The sequence below is a fragment of the Taudactylus pleione genome, unplaced genomic scaffold, assembly GCF_031769625.1.
Source record: "Taudactylus pleione unplaced genomic scaffold, aTauple2 ptg000231l, whole genome shotgun sequence".
Lineage (NCBI taxonomy): Eukaryota > Metazoa > Chordata > Amphibia > Anura > Myobatrachidae > Taudactylus > Taudactylus pleione.
In genome coordinates, this window is record NW_028284633.1 from 5,087,493 (window position 1) to 5,102,637 (window position 15,145).

Below are 15,145 nucleotides of genomic sequence, written 5' to 3' on the forward strand. Positions count from 1 at the left end.
CAGGTCCTTCAGTCCGGACCAGATGTCCAAACTTGGTCCTGCCTGCCCTGCATCACCACCAGCGGGTTGCTTAGGATACCTAAGTTTTTTCCTGGCAGCCCCAGTTGCGGGAGAAAATGAAGAAGGAGCTGTTGACGTGTCACGTTACGCTTCAGCTGACAGTGTGTTCACCAGCAGGTCTTTGCACCTCTGCAGGCTTGTGTCGGCCGGAAAGAGAGACACCACATAGGCTTTAAACCTAGGATCGAGCACGGTGCCGAGCGGAATCGCTCCGTCTTAGCTCCTCCTTCACTTTCTCCAGCTGCTTCTGCAAAAGCCTGATGAGGGGAATGACCTGACTCAAGCTGGCAGTGTCTGAACTGACTTCACGTGTGGCAAGTTCGAAGGGCTGGAGAACCTTGCACAACACGGAAATCATTCTCCACTGCGCTTGAGTCAGGTGCATACCCCCTCCTTTGCCTATGTCATAGGTGGATGTATAGGCTTGAATGGCCTTTTGCTGCTCCTCCATCCTCTGAAGCATATAGAGGGTTGAGTTCCACCGCGTCACAACCTCTTGCTTCAGGTGATGGCGGGGCAGGTTCAAGAGTGTTTGCTGGCGCTCCAGTCTTCGGCACGCAGTCGCTGAATGGCGAAAGTGGCCTGAAATTTTTTGGCCCACCCAAAGCGTCTCCTGCACGCCCCTGTCGCTTTTCAGAAAATTCGACCATCGCGGCCATCAAAATGCACGCTCGTATAGCCTGTGAGGGGTGACCCACAGCTATACGAGCGTCCAGAAGGACGCTCCATTTTCATGGAGGAAGGCCCTCATTCAGAGCGTGCGCTCTGCTCAGAGCGTACGGCTCTGAATGAGGGCCTTTGTGGGTTACACCAGCCTTTAAGAAATGAGCCAGCCGGCTCTTTACTTATGGGACACAGGCGCACGCTTGGCGCTGCTCCTTTGTTGATGCACGTGCGGCTACTGCGCACACAATTCACAAACACAGAAAATAATTTTTTTTTTGGTTTGGACTGGAGTGTACTTTGGGGGTAACAGCACCCTTTAACGGTCAAGCCAGCCGGCCCTTTACTTATGACACAGGCGCACGCTTGGCACTACTTTGTTGATGCACGTGCGGCTACTGCGCACACAATTCACAAACACAGAAAATATATATTTTTTTGGTTTGGACTGGAGTGTACTTTGGGGGTTACAGCACCCTTTAACGGTCAAGCCAGCCGGCCCTTTACTTATGACACAGGCGCACGCTTGGCACTACTTTGTTGATGCATGTGCGGCTACTGCGCACACAATTCACAAACACAGAAAATAATTTTTTTTTTGGTTTGGACTGGAGTGTACTTTGGGGGTTACAGCACCCTTTAACGGTCAAGCCAGCCGGCCCTTTACTTATGACACAGGCGCACGCTTGGCACTACTTTGTTGATGCACGTGCGGCTACTGCGCACACAATTCACAAACACACAAAAAATATTATTTTTTTGGTTTGAACTGGAGTGTACTTTGGGGGTTACAGCACCCTTTAACGGTCAAGCCAGCCGGCCCTTTACTTATGACACAGGCGCACGCTTGGCACTACTTTGTTGATGCACGTGCGGCTACTGCGCACACAATTCACAAACACAGAAAATAATTTTTTTTTTAGTTTGGACTGGAGTGTACTTTGGGGGTTACAGCACCCTTTAACGGTCAAGCCAGCCGGCCCTTTACTTATGACACAGGCGCACGCTTGGCACTACTTTGTTGATGCACGTGCGGCTACTGCGCACACAATTCACAAACACAGAAAATATATTATTTTTTTAGCACTTGGAGGGAGCACCCCTGATGGACAGAGCACCCCCTGGACAACACTATAGCACCCCTTTAGGACTGGGACACTGCACAGGACTTTGGAGTGGACACAGCCCCTATGGACAGCAGCACAGCACAACACAGCCAGCCCCTATGGACTTTGAAGTAGTGGACAACAGCAGCACTACACTACACTACACTACACAGCCCAGCCAGCCCTAACTCCCACCCTCCCTCTTCACTGTCCACAGCCGAGTGAGAAAATGGCGCCGACGCGGGTACCTTATATAGGATCCAAAACCCGCGAGACTCGGAAGGCGGGATGATGACGTTTTGCCTCGATTTCAGATCCGAGTCAGGCGGGAAAAGTCGAGCTTGACTCGGATCGGACTCGGATCGGGGGGGCTCGGGGGGGTTCGGATTTCAGAAATCCGAACCCGCTCACCCCTAGTGCAGAGTAATAATACTGCGCCACAGTCGTCTGCTCTTTGGCCTTTATAGAGCGTTACTGACCTGGGGTCCAGGGTCCCACCTGACCCCCACCTGCGCTAACCACAGTCACACAAAATGAACTATACACAAGAAAACTGCAGATAACCAGAATTCAGCGCTCTAAAAGATGAGTTAGACGTTCCACCTCGGGTACACTCACCGTCCGTGCACCAGGGACACGTTTGTCGCGGGATGTAGTCATGTTTTGGCCGCCGGATATAATCCCGACAGCGGAATGCCGGCTAGGTAGTCATGATAGGTGTCGAAATACCGACGCCTATCATAATCCCAACGCCGGAACACCGAAGACGACATCACGAACGAAAGTAAGTCCAGGGCGCCCTTAGCGTTAGCTGCAGGGGGGGGGGGAGAGAGTAAGGATTAGGGAGTGTAGCAGGGTTAGGGTTTGGGGGGGAGAGGCTAGGGGGTATGCAATCGGGAAGCCGACTGCCTGAATGCCGGCAGCCGGCTCCCCGACTGTCATATCCCGGCAAGGGTGAAATTCCGGGCGTCTAGATGTAGACGCCCGGCATTTCCCCGACGCCGGGAGACTGGCGCCCGGCATCCCGATCGTAGTGATGCCGGGCGCCGCGAGCGGACAGCCGCGGGGGGGGAGGGTTAGGTTTAGGGCTCCGGGGGGGGACTTAGGGTTAGGCACCCCCCTGAGAGGGTTAGGCTAGGGGGAGGGAGGGTTAGGCACTAGAGGGAGGTTAGGGTTAGGCACTTGGGGGGTAGGTTAGGGTTAGGCACCCCTAAGGAGTGTTAGGGGGGTTAGGTTAGACAATACTTACCTATCCACGATCGGGATTTCCAGCGCTGTCGGGCTTCCGCTGCCGGGATCTCTGCTGATGTCGGGCTGCCACATACCAATTGCGGCTAGGGTTAGGCACCCCTAGCGGGGAGGGTTAGGGACCTCCAGGGAGAGGTTAGGGTTAGGCACCCCCAGGGAGGGCTAGGTTTAGGAAGCGGTAAGGGGGGTGTTAGGGTTAGTCCCCCTGGGGGTAGGTTAGGGTTAGGCACTAGGGGGGGAGGTTAGGGTTAGTTCCCCTGGTGGTAGGTTAGGGTTAGGCACTAGGGGGGAGGTTAGGGTTAGTTCCCCTGGGGGTAGGTTAGGGTTAGGCACTAGGGGGGGAGGTTAGGGTTAGGCACCACTAAGGGAAGGTTAGGGTTAGGCACCCCCAGGGAGGGCTAGGTTTAGGAAGCGGTAAGGGGGGTGTTAGGGTTAGTCCCCCTGGGGGTAGGTTAGGGTTAGGCACTAGGGGGGGAGGTTAGGGTTAGTTCCTCTGGGGGTAGGTTAGGGTTAGGCACTAGGGGGGTAGGTTAGGGTTAGGCACTAGGGTTGTAGGTTAGGGTTAGGCACCACTAAGGGAAGGTTAGGGTTAGGCACCCCCAGGGAGGGCTAGGTTTAGGAAGCGGTAAGGGGGGTGTTAGGGTTAGTCCCCCTGGGGGTAGGTTAGGGTTAGGCACTAGGGGGGAGGTTAGGGTTAGTTCCTCTGGGGGTAGGTTAGGGTTAGGCACTAGGGGGGTAGGTTAGGGTTAGGCACCACTAAGGGAAGGTTAGGGTTAGTGGGGGAGACAGGGGAGGTTAGGGTTAGTCCCCCTGGGGTAGGTTAGGGTTAGGCACTAGGGGGGGAGGTTAGGGTTAGGCACCCCCAGGGAGGGCTAGGTTTTGGAAGCTGTAAGGGGGGTGTTAGGGTTAGTCCCCCTGGGGGTAGGTTAGGGTTAGGCACTAGGGGGGGAGGTTAGGGTTAGGGGGGGGAGACAGGGGAGGTTAGGGTACTTATCTGCCTCTGTCGGGATCTTGATCCTGTTGGGCAGCCTCTGTCGGGATTTGAACTGGCGGCTAAACAGCCTCCGGCATTTCAATCCCATTCCGTTTGTTCCAAAATAATTGGCATAGTATGGTAAGTCCATAGCGCGTCAGACGGGGCTATTTGATGAGATCTGAGCAAAGGTGCACGTTGGACACCTCTGCAGCTCATGCGCAGGGGGGGGGGGGCTTTTATCATACAGGTGCGCAGGGGGGCTTTTATCATACAGGCCGCACCCGGGCAGATGTTGGAGGACCTGCTGGATGGGGGTGGAACCCAGGTAACTAACATCCTGCAGGTTCAACGTAAGAAAAGGCAATTTTAGGTGGAATAGTAATATATATTTATATCACCATCTGAGTAGGCATGTAATACTAAGTGCTGAATGTACACTAAAGGCAGTGTCTGATTTCCTGAGGGAGCATAACAACGTTATATATACTATATACTGTATACAGTGTTACATGTTCCCTTATCTGCACGGTAATTAGGTCTGCTAAACATACTGAATTAAACAGGAGCCTGATCCGCAGTGTGTCACCTCCGCAGGTCCGAGTCACAACCTGCTCAGCTACAGGCTGCAAAAGCTACGGAAAGTGCTGCTTAGATTGCAAGCTCTTGCAGGCACTATAAGATAACCGTAGCCGAGGTAGATTGCCAGCTCCTGGACCCAATATAACGGAACCTCTCCTACCCCACATAGAGACAGGTAAGGAGGCCACTTGAATGTGTCTCCATTTATTGAATTATATATTTAAAGGGACAATATCATGCACTTATTTATTTTTATAGGAATATTTAAATTTTTAACAGGTTAGTCGCGGAGCTGGTATCGATGTTACCCAAATATAAGTCAACTTATCAATTCCTCTTTCCATTCATTTGAAATGACGTTAATAGCATTACACGTGTGAGCTAATTGTGCTCTAAACAAGAAAACAGCTGAACCTGAGACAGGGAGGGATTTTATAGTCGGACGTAGGTTTGCAAACATCGCTCCGTGCAAATCTGCGCTGATGTGTGTTACATATGTCCGGCCATATTTACAGCTACATTCGCGCTTATGCGCATCTCATGTCTAGCTACGGCGTAATCCAGGTGCGCGTTAGTATTTTATTGCAGGAGTAAAACTTGCGCCTGCTTTGTATAGGCGCACAAACATGCCAACCAAACACGCGTTTCAGAATCTCAGCGGCGTGCGGTTAGCGTGCGGTTACTGTACTACATGTGCCACTCGAACGCCTCTCGTCCAGCTGAAGACACTGGCACAGGTTGTGCGCGTGCACGTTGTGGTACATTTTAAGTGACGTGTTTACTATGCCCCCATCTAAATTACCCCATTGATGTGCAAAATGTCATGTACACAAAATAGTATACGCCCAAATGTGATACAAAATTCATACATGAAATTTACACAGAATGATGGGGATAGAAGATACATAAACCTTCAGTGACAGACCCCGGGGGGTATGTACTAAGCTTTGGCAGTGATAAACTACCAGCCATTCAGCTCCTACTGTAACTGTCATGTTACAGGTTGTGTTTGAAAAATGACAGTTGATTGGTTGGTAGTTTATCACTCTCCAATGTATCACTTCCCAGAGCTTAGTACATCTGCCCCCGGGAGTTGCTGTGCAGAGAGTTCTGTACCTGCTCTCCGTCCCCATATGTCTGATCTTACCTCTGCTCGCCTCTGTACAGGAAGACTAATCCCAAATTCATGAATTCTCCCCAATACAGAGCAATTATCAGGGTGGGGCTCCGGCACCTCCACCCAGACACAAACATCATGTTCAGCCGTATTCGGAGCTGGAAAGGCCGGCTCGTCACACCCCTGTCAGCCCATGACCTCCCATAGCCTCCTGCAGCACTGGGTACAGGCAGGAGCTCCATGCCCAGCCGTCAGGGACTACAGTCTCCATTATTACACCCACTGCGTTCTAAGCAGCACACAATGTGAGTATATGTAACTATGGGGTCTAGTTACTAAGCTGTGTTAGGAGACAGAGTGAAAAGTGATAAGAAAGTGATAAGGTGCCAGCCAATCAGCTCCCAACTGTCATTTTTCAAACACAGCCTGTGAGTTGACAGTTAGGAGCTGATTGGCTGGTACTTTATCACCGTTCACTTTACCTCCTAACACAGCTTAGTAAATAGACCCCTTATATCACCTGTAAGGGATCTAAATACATACTGGCGGGTTAACTGGCTTTGGGCAAAACTGACCCAAGTGTGTGGTGGGGAATATAGATTGTAAGCTCCACTGGGACAGGGGCCGATGGGAATGGCCAGATATTCTCTGTACTGTGCTGTACTGCACTGCGCGGTTGCTATAATGGAAGTTCCCCTCTACTGCTGCTGTCACACAGGCACTTTTCACTTCACGCTTAGAAGTCGGATTCTCATGCGATGTGCAGCTGCGCACACTGTTGTCTTTACTTGCGGTTCTGTAGGGTGTGAGAAAAGGTGAGCGAGGCTTCCGTCACAGATAAGAGTGAGACCGGCGGAACCTTGCGGATAAATGACCCTCCCCCTGTGAGTAGGACAGAGCTTGTCCCATCAGCGCAGATTTTATATCAACGGCAAGTGTCTACGGCGGTCAATAAAAACGCTCTGCTATGGAAATGTATTATTTCTGAATACTGCAGCATTTCAGTCTATGGAACAGATTTATAAATTACTATTTGCAGGATATCCCTTGAAAACGCCCGTTTCAGAGTGTACCCGCAAATATGAAATATCCCCCGAATGTATCCGCAGCGGAGATCGCTGCAATCACCAGATGGCATTAACCCTTGTAGCCAATAGACAACAGAGCGCAAATGATACTTGCCACTTGCGCAGCCCGTGTATCTGAAGGAGAAGTGAAGTGGTCGCACTGCAGGGCGCAGGTACCGGCTCCCGTCACAGTCCCTGTCCCTGCAGGGGCCCTTCATATATCCAGACAATCTTTCATTTCTTATTACTGCTAATAACTGCGATAAGAATGATAATTATCGGGTCTAGAACCCAATCATTAATAACTATGCCCCTATGTTTGAACCTCTGATAGAGAATTTTGAACAACATCTAACAATCTACCGCTACAAAGTAACTTTTACAGCATTTGATCTGTACAAATAATATAATTTACAAAGTACAGAATTTAGGGTCAAAGCTAATAGGTTGCATTTTCTTTTTAATGAGTCTGAAGTCGCCCGATGTCATAGAAGGTGATTTTGCGGCTTAGAGCTGTATTCAATTTGAGCGGACTCGCGATACTTTTTCGCCTCCCGGACTTTTGGCCTACATCGCGTGTTTTGCAGGCGGAAAAGTGATGCGCGCGTGCCCACGTATCCCCGTATTCAATTTGAAAGTAGGCGAAAACGGGACCCGGCGAAACTTAAACAAGCGGAAAGTACTGTCAGATTTGGGGAAATCAGCCTGACACCCCCCAAAAGATGCTCTGACATGGGGGTTCGCTATGGTTACCCCCAATTTGGCTTGCTGAAGATATCTGGTGTTTTTAAACGGGCTCAATAGCTGCTAAATAGCGTTTTTCTATACGTGGTGCAGAATAGTAGTCAGGAAGGTTTTTTTTGCAGAAAACAATTTATCCCAGCAAATTTGGGGTACTTGAAAATGGGGGGGGGCATATTTTAAAAGTTGCTAAAATTAAGTTTAAAAAATCGTGAAAAATCCACCTGCCACAAGCCCTTGCAATGAAAAAAACACTTGGGGCATATTTGGGGAGCCCCCTAGAGTCAAGTTCGCTAGTTTTTAACTTTGTCCCCCAACGTTTTTTTTTTCGTCCCCAAATTCAAAGTGATTTTTTGGGGTGTTCTTAAGTGTCTTTTTAAAAACTTTTTGACACAGTTTACCTTTGGGGTCTGTCTGAAGGCTGCAGGGGGGTCCCGCAACGTTACAATTCTGCACTTTTTTCCGCCTATTACATTGCATTGACTTTCCACCTAGGCAGAAAGTCTTTCAAATTGAATACTGCGATACTTTTCCGCGGATTCCAGCTTTTCGCCTCAAATTGAATATGGGCCTATGTATGAAAATTGACTGCGCGTATCAGTTTTTTTTTCTTTATATAAAACCATGTATATACCATTGCAAAGAAATGTATAAATACAAACATAAAAAATTAAAAATAGGAAAAATATTTCTAAATAAATAAACATATAAGGGAGATATTGTCACAGTTTAATCTGAAATCGATTAATGTGTTAATGAGAAATAATAATTATGTTACAAAAAAATACACGTTTAAAACAACGTCTCCCTTCTCCATTAGTAATGTATGTACAGATAAGGCTGTATGAGAGGACAGCAAGCTATGTGTATTGGCATTACCCAGCATATGTGCGAGTGTCCGTACACGGTCTTACTACGGACGCACATGTACAGAATGCTCTGCTGTTAGCGGCCACGTTATCTTCCTATTTAAGACTCAGAATGGCCACGGAATTCTGATTCAGTTGCGTACGTTATTTCCGGTCGGGAATGCGCCTGGGTGTTTTAAGAAAGGAAGGGGTCCGTGTGCAGACTCATCGCCTGATTCAGCAAGGGACGCAAGGTAGAGAACGCACGCACTCAGCCCATGTTTTCGCACTGCGCATGCGTATGCATTGCACTGCGAGTGAGCGAACTAGCTAGTGCGATCGGGTAAGGGTATGCAGACTACGCGCAGTGTGTACGCAGACCCTTGCGATATTGATTGACAGGAAGCGCAGTTTGTGGGTGGTGACGGGGGGGGTTGTTGGCCGCAGGCGTGCCTGTGCGTTGGGACGCCGTTATAGGGGCGTGCATAATTAAGGCATTGCGGCGGCATACGCAGCCAGATGACGCGATGCACGCAGGAAGTGGCCAAAATCCTGCATGACATCAGGTCACCCTCTATTGTGCTCATGATTCCGATGGTTCTCGATGTTACCGATGTTTGCGCTATCCTGCGTACAGATTGAGCATTTAGCAGAGAGATGGGCGTCATTATGTATTGCTGGGTGCCTGCATCCTTGTGCTGAAGTTGCCGTGCTGCGTATACATTGATTAGCATATACACGCAGCGGCCGGTCCGTGCGTTCTCTCCTCTGCCTCCCTTACTGAATCAGGCCCTCAGTGCGGGCCCCCTCCTCTCTGTATCGGTGAGAAGACAGAAGTTAGCGAGAGGCCGAAGTCGTCACCCGGAGCTGTACTCTGCATTCGCTGTTATCGTAACTCCTGCCCCTGCGCCCCCCCCCCACCATAGCACAGGGTGGTGGTTGGGTGATCCTCAGGTGTAGCCGTATGCGTTACCCCCCCCTTTTTGGGCTGTCTCCTGATTGGGGAATATACTGGTTGCATGGCGGGCCATAAGTCCCAGGGCTATAGGGGTCACTCGGTTGCCTCCTGTGATATTTATAACTGTTTATTGGTCAGTTAAGGAAGATTGTTTAAGGCTTATTACATCTATACAGTGATGCGATGTCTGCTTCTCATTCATGCTACATGTCACAGGCAGCTTATCTGTGTTACTAATTAGCCGACCCATTCTGTCCCACCCACGGTAAAGGCATTGTCTGCTTAGTGTCATGCTGGTATCGCAGTGTTTTCTGTGTACACCTGCAAGGCCTAAAGTTGTGTAATGTGTTTGCCACAAGAGCTTGCACTTCACTGACTCCGTATATACTTGCAATGCTTATAACTATTTTATGTGTGCCGTCACAAGAGCTTACACTTCATTGAAACTGAGCTTATACTCATTCTGCACCTGCTACACCTAGCTAATTACAGGAACTGTGCACTCACTATTTATTGTTTTTTACGGGAACTGTGCTGTTACTTACTGTGCACTCACTACTTATTACTTTTTACAGGAACTGTGCACTAGTTACGTATTGCTACTTGTAGCAACTGTTCTGACACTGTCTCTGCACTCGCTACTTATTGCTTTTTACAAGAACTGTGCTGATACTTATTCTGCACCCGCTACATATTGCTACTTGCAGGAACTGTACAATTGTTACGTATTGCTACTTGCAGGAACTGTACACTTGTTACGTATTGCTACTTGCAGGAACTGTACACTTGTTACGGATTGCTACTTGCAGGAACTGTACTCTTGTTATGTATTGCTACTTGCAGGAAATGTACACTTGTTACGTATTGCTACTTGCAGGAACTGTACACTTGTTACGTATTGCTACTTGCAGGAACTGTACACTTGTTACGTATTGCTACTTGCAGGAACTGTACACTTGTTATGTATTGCTACTTGCAGGAAATGTACACTTGTTACGTATTGCTACTTGCAGGAACTGTACACTTGTTACGTATTGCTACTTGCAGGAACTGTACACTTGTTACGGATTGCTACTTGCAGGAACTGTACTCTTGTTATGTATTGCTACTTGCAGGAAATGTACACTTGTTACGTATTGCTACTTGCAGGAACTGTACACTTGTTACGTATTGCTACTTGCAGGAAATGTACACTTGTTACGTATTGCTACTTGCAGGAACTGTACACTTGTTACGTATTGCTACTTGCAGGAAATGTACACTTGTTACGTATTGCTACTTGCAGGAACTGTACACTTGTTACGTATTGCTACTTGCAGGAACTGTACACTTGTTACGGATTGCTACTTGCAGGAACTGTACTCTTGTTATGTATTGCTACTTGCAGGAAATGTACACTTGTTACGTATTGCTACTTGCAGGAACTGTACACTTGTTACGTATTGCTACTTGCAGGAAATGTACACTTGTTACGTATTGCTACTTGCAGGAACTGTACACTTGTTACGTATTGCTACTTGCAGGAACTGTACACTTGTTACGTATTGCTACTTGCAGGAGTGGACCTGATACACATATACTGGTCATATACTGTATACTGCTAGGTATAGAAATTCTCCTGGGAAGAAATCACCCTTTGGGTAGGTAACTTTGGGTAGTTAGTTGCGTACTCTTACACCCTTACAGGTTACTGTTCTGAACATTCGTTACAACTAAAATAAAATGGAGCTGTACCTATTCCTAGTGTGGTTATTGTGTCTGCGAGGGATTGGTGCAATAGCTTCTGTGTCGCAGTGTGCTGCTCGGAGGATTGCGCAGAAGACGCTTATCGGAAACCTCAGTGAGAACGAGCAGACCCTGGATCTGTGCCTTATAAGTGTTCACTCCGAAGTAACGATGGTTCCGGAGCACTACGGGGTCCATTTATTAAGGATCGCATTTTGCAATGCGATCAGGGCATCCAGTACCGCCCATGATCGCATTGCATAATGCGATCATACCGGCCGAATGTATGACCCGGCACATGCAGGGAGACGGGCTCCGAAAAGAGCCCGTCCCTGCGATGTGGCCGGAGCGCATTCCGGGCTACTGCGCATGCGCAGTCCCGAGGACTGCACATGAGCGGCGCCCATTGCCGGCAGAGGGATCTGGAAGATCCCTCCGCCGGCTGAAATGCGGTAAGTGCCCATAGGACACAGCGGCTAACGCTATCTTCAGATAGCGTTAGCTGCTGGGGTCAATATCGGGAATGCTTCGCATTCCCGATATTGATACATTTGGCAGCATCGCATCCCCCATAGAAACCTATGGGGGAGGCGGCTGCTGGCGGCAATGGAGGGATCGCAGCAGGTATCTGGGATACCTGCTGCGGTCCCTCCTTCATACATTCGGGGGATACTTAGTATTTGAGGTAAACCCCCGAAAACAGGTGTTTTCGGGGAATTTACCTAAATGCACTTTGATAAATGGGCCTCTACGAGGATTCTGTGCAGCGTGGTCACTGGGCTGACATGGGAACGTAGAGGAGACAAACTGCAACCAACCAGACACTGGCGTTCTATTGAGTAACCTTCCTGGGGAGAGCGAAGCTGGTATATCATCAGATGTAATAGGCTGTACTATGACGCCCTGTAGTGTCAGTTACCTTCCTTCCTTCCTGTAATCTCTCCCTTGTACTCAGCGCAGCATGAGATCCCCGCTGTAACCTATTCTGCTTCCTCTGCTCCTGATACTGTCATCTCATCAGGGCCAAACCAGCCACTGGCATTTCATCAATGATAGAGGTACAGAGGTGGTGGCCCCAGTGTTCTAAGGGTACCACACCGCTCGCTACTTATCCCCTTCCATTACAAAGACAGGGTAAATGAGCCCCCATTTATGAATGATCGCTATTGCAATGTGATCTGGGCATGACATTACCGCCCATATGCGATCATAGCGCCCGGATGTATCATCTGGGAAGGACACGGGATCTGAAAGGAGCCTGTCCCTGCGATGTGCCCAGAGAGCTGCCGGCCAGTGCCGAGTCACGCTGACTGCACATGCACGGCCGCCATTTCCGGGGAGGGTTCCGGAGGATCCCTCTGCCAGTAATTATGCACAGAGTAGCCCATAGACTACAGCGGCTAACGCCATCTTCAGATGGCAGTAGCTGTGGGGGCCAGTCTTCACATTCCGGATGTTGGTAAATTTGGCAGCATCGGCGGTGGGAATGGCGGGATCACAGCAGGTATCGGAGATATCTGCTGCGGTGCCTCCTTCATACATTTGTGATTAACCCCCGAAAATGGGCCATTTCGGGGATTATACTTCAAATATACAATTATAAATGGGCCCCATGGCCTCTAACGATTACAGGGAACAGTGGGCCTGATTCAGATCTGCTCGCTAGATGCAATCGTTCGCACGATGTGAATGTAAATTGCGTAGGCAGTGCCACCGCACATCAATGCATTAGCACGCCCGGCATTTCTTAGACAGCGATCACATTGTGTATGCAGACACCCAGCAGCCTGGTATAAGTCGCCCACTTGTGCACGTCATGTCCAGGAAGTGTATGCCACCATCGGTACATCGGGTAATATCGGATGCTATCGCATCGCTTGAGGTTGACCATACCCTGCCACAAGCACTGCGAGCACTTCAGTGTAAAAACCAGCCAGGTGACATGTACAATGATGCTGATTATAATTATGCACACTTCTAACACGCCGTTGAGACGCTCAGACACGCCTGCGTTTGCACCTCCACTCCCCTGTTTCTAATGGCCAGCCCCTGTTACCACCTACAAACGGCTTCTCCTGTCACTCACTCTGCTGGGCTGTCTATGCGCAGCGAGCGAATGCATTGTGAACTTTCGCTTAGGTATGCGCACGCACAATGCATACCATCGGCAGCAGCGAGAGTATGCACCTTAGCGAGCGGGTCTGAATGAGCTCCTATGTGTCCAGAACTTATTACAGAGGTAACCTGGGGCACACAGTACTATGAGCTTAGTACATTTCCCCCTGTAACCTTATTAACCAATCACATTCTGTCATATTCTATAATACAAGTTAGAGCCAAAACAGCCACAACTTTCCATAGATGTCCCCAATGCATCAGCCGGTTAAACGTCCATAATAATCAAAATATAGATATTTACCATTAGGTGCAATGAGATAATCCTTCTGCAGAGTTTATGATTATTATGTAATTACATTATGTGGTGCTGTATGGGGAGGAGATTATTAATAATTTACATCAGTCCCTGTCACAGTGGAGCTTACAATCTGACGTATCGATCCAATTAGTTCCGAAGGGGGCGTATTGCCGTCGCAACGGCATAGAAACGCCGGCAACGACGCAGCAATTCACCCCCCTTACGGCCCGATCTTACATTGGACTTTCACGTTTTTGCTCACAGTCCTATGTGTGAGTCCGGATGTATCGTAAATATGGTATACAGCCGCACTTACTCGCGGGTGCTCGATTATTGAATTAGGCCCTAATTATTTCCCTGCCACAGTTACACAAACACAGGATGGACGATTTAATCATGAGCCAATTAGTCTAATAAACTGGGAGAGGAAACACAAACTCCATGCACCTGCCCCAGCGTGGCGAATCAGCGGCTGTAACCACTGCACCAGCTGGTCATTTGTCCCAATCCTCGTTACGAGCAGGGCCCTCTTACCTCTCTGTCTGTCTGTTATTACCCAGTCTTGTCTTATTACTGGTTTGTTCCCAATTGTAAAGCACAATGGGACATGCCGGCACCATATAAGTAACTGCTAATAATGGCCCTCATTCAGACCCGCTTGCAAGCGCTATGTGCTCGCAAGCGGGTCGATGGTGAGGGCCTGCGCACGCGCAGTGCTCGCAGTGCGCATGCGCAAGCCCCGGAGCGAGTGACAAATTCACTCGCTCCGGAGCTCGCTGCAAACGGGGCGGCTGTCGATGTTGATCGACAGCTCGCCCCGTTTTGTAGGCGGGGTGGGGGGGTGGCCGGACAAAAGGAGATGTTCCTCTAGGAACGCCTGGCATTTGTAGGCGGCCCTACTGACATCACTAGTGTTAGAGCAGGAAGCTACCTGGGGCTTGCGGTAGACGAGACCCTACCGCAAGGGTCTCGTCGCTAGCCCTGATGGTCTCGACCATCGCGACCATCACCTGGTCACTCGCTAAAGCTGTGGGTGGTAATCAACAGCTTAGCGAGCGGCCACGAGGCCGCCTTTTAATAGAAAAGCGGCTGCCCTCATTCAGAGCAAGCGCTCGCTTTTTGCGAGAGGCTCTGAATGAGGGCCTATGTCTGTGGACTACAGACGCCTGTCCCTGTCTGTATATAAACCTGCTTTGGGGTCCTGGTCCCATCATCACCCTGCCTTATACCCCTTTTACACCAGAGCAAAAACCTGGGTTTTTGCTGTGTCTACCCAGGTCGCAGCTCAGTGTAAATGGGTCCCTGAAAAATAACCTGGGTCAAGTGACCCTGCAATCCAACCCAGGTAGCTACCAGGGTTGGACCCAGGATGGACCCGGGTAATGGTGCAGTGTAAACGGTGCAACCCGGGTTATCTGACCTGGATCATGCCTAAAATGAGCTGATTGGTGGCTGTGGAGCAGTCACCTCCCACTTTTAATGACCTCACAGGTTTAGCAGGGCAGACCTGAGTTCAGTGTGAACAGGGCTGACCTGGGAGTAACCCAGATGAAAGGTGCAGTGTAAATGGGTCTGACCTGGGTTTTTGGTGGAAAAGAGGTATTACAAACACCTGGGAACCTGATCACAAACAACCTACAA

The 15,145-nt window shown here is 49.4% G+C and overlaps 1 protein-coding gene across 1 annotated transcript in view; it reads right to left on the reverse strand.

The window, feature by feature from the left end:
• Nucleotides 1-15,145, reverse strand: part of ITPRIP (inositol 1,4,5-trisphosphate receptor interacting protein) — a 102,954-nt gene that overhangs the window by 6,982 nt on the left and 80,827 nt on the right. The window lies entirely within an intron of this gene.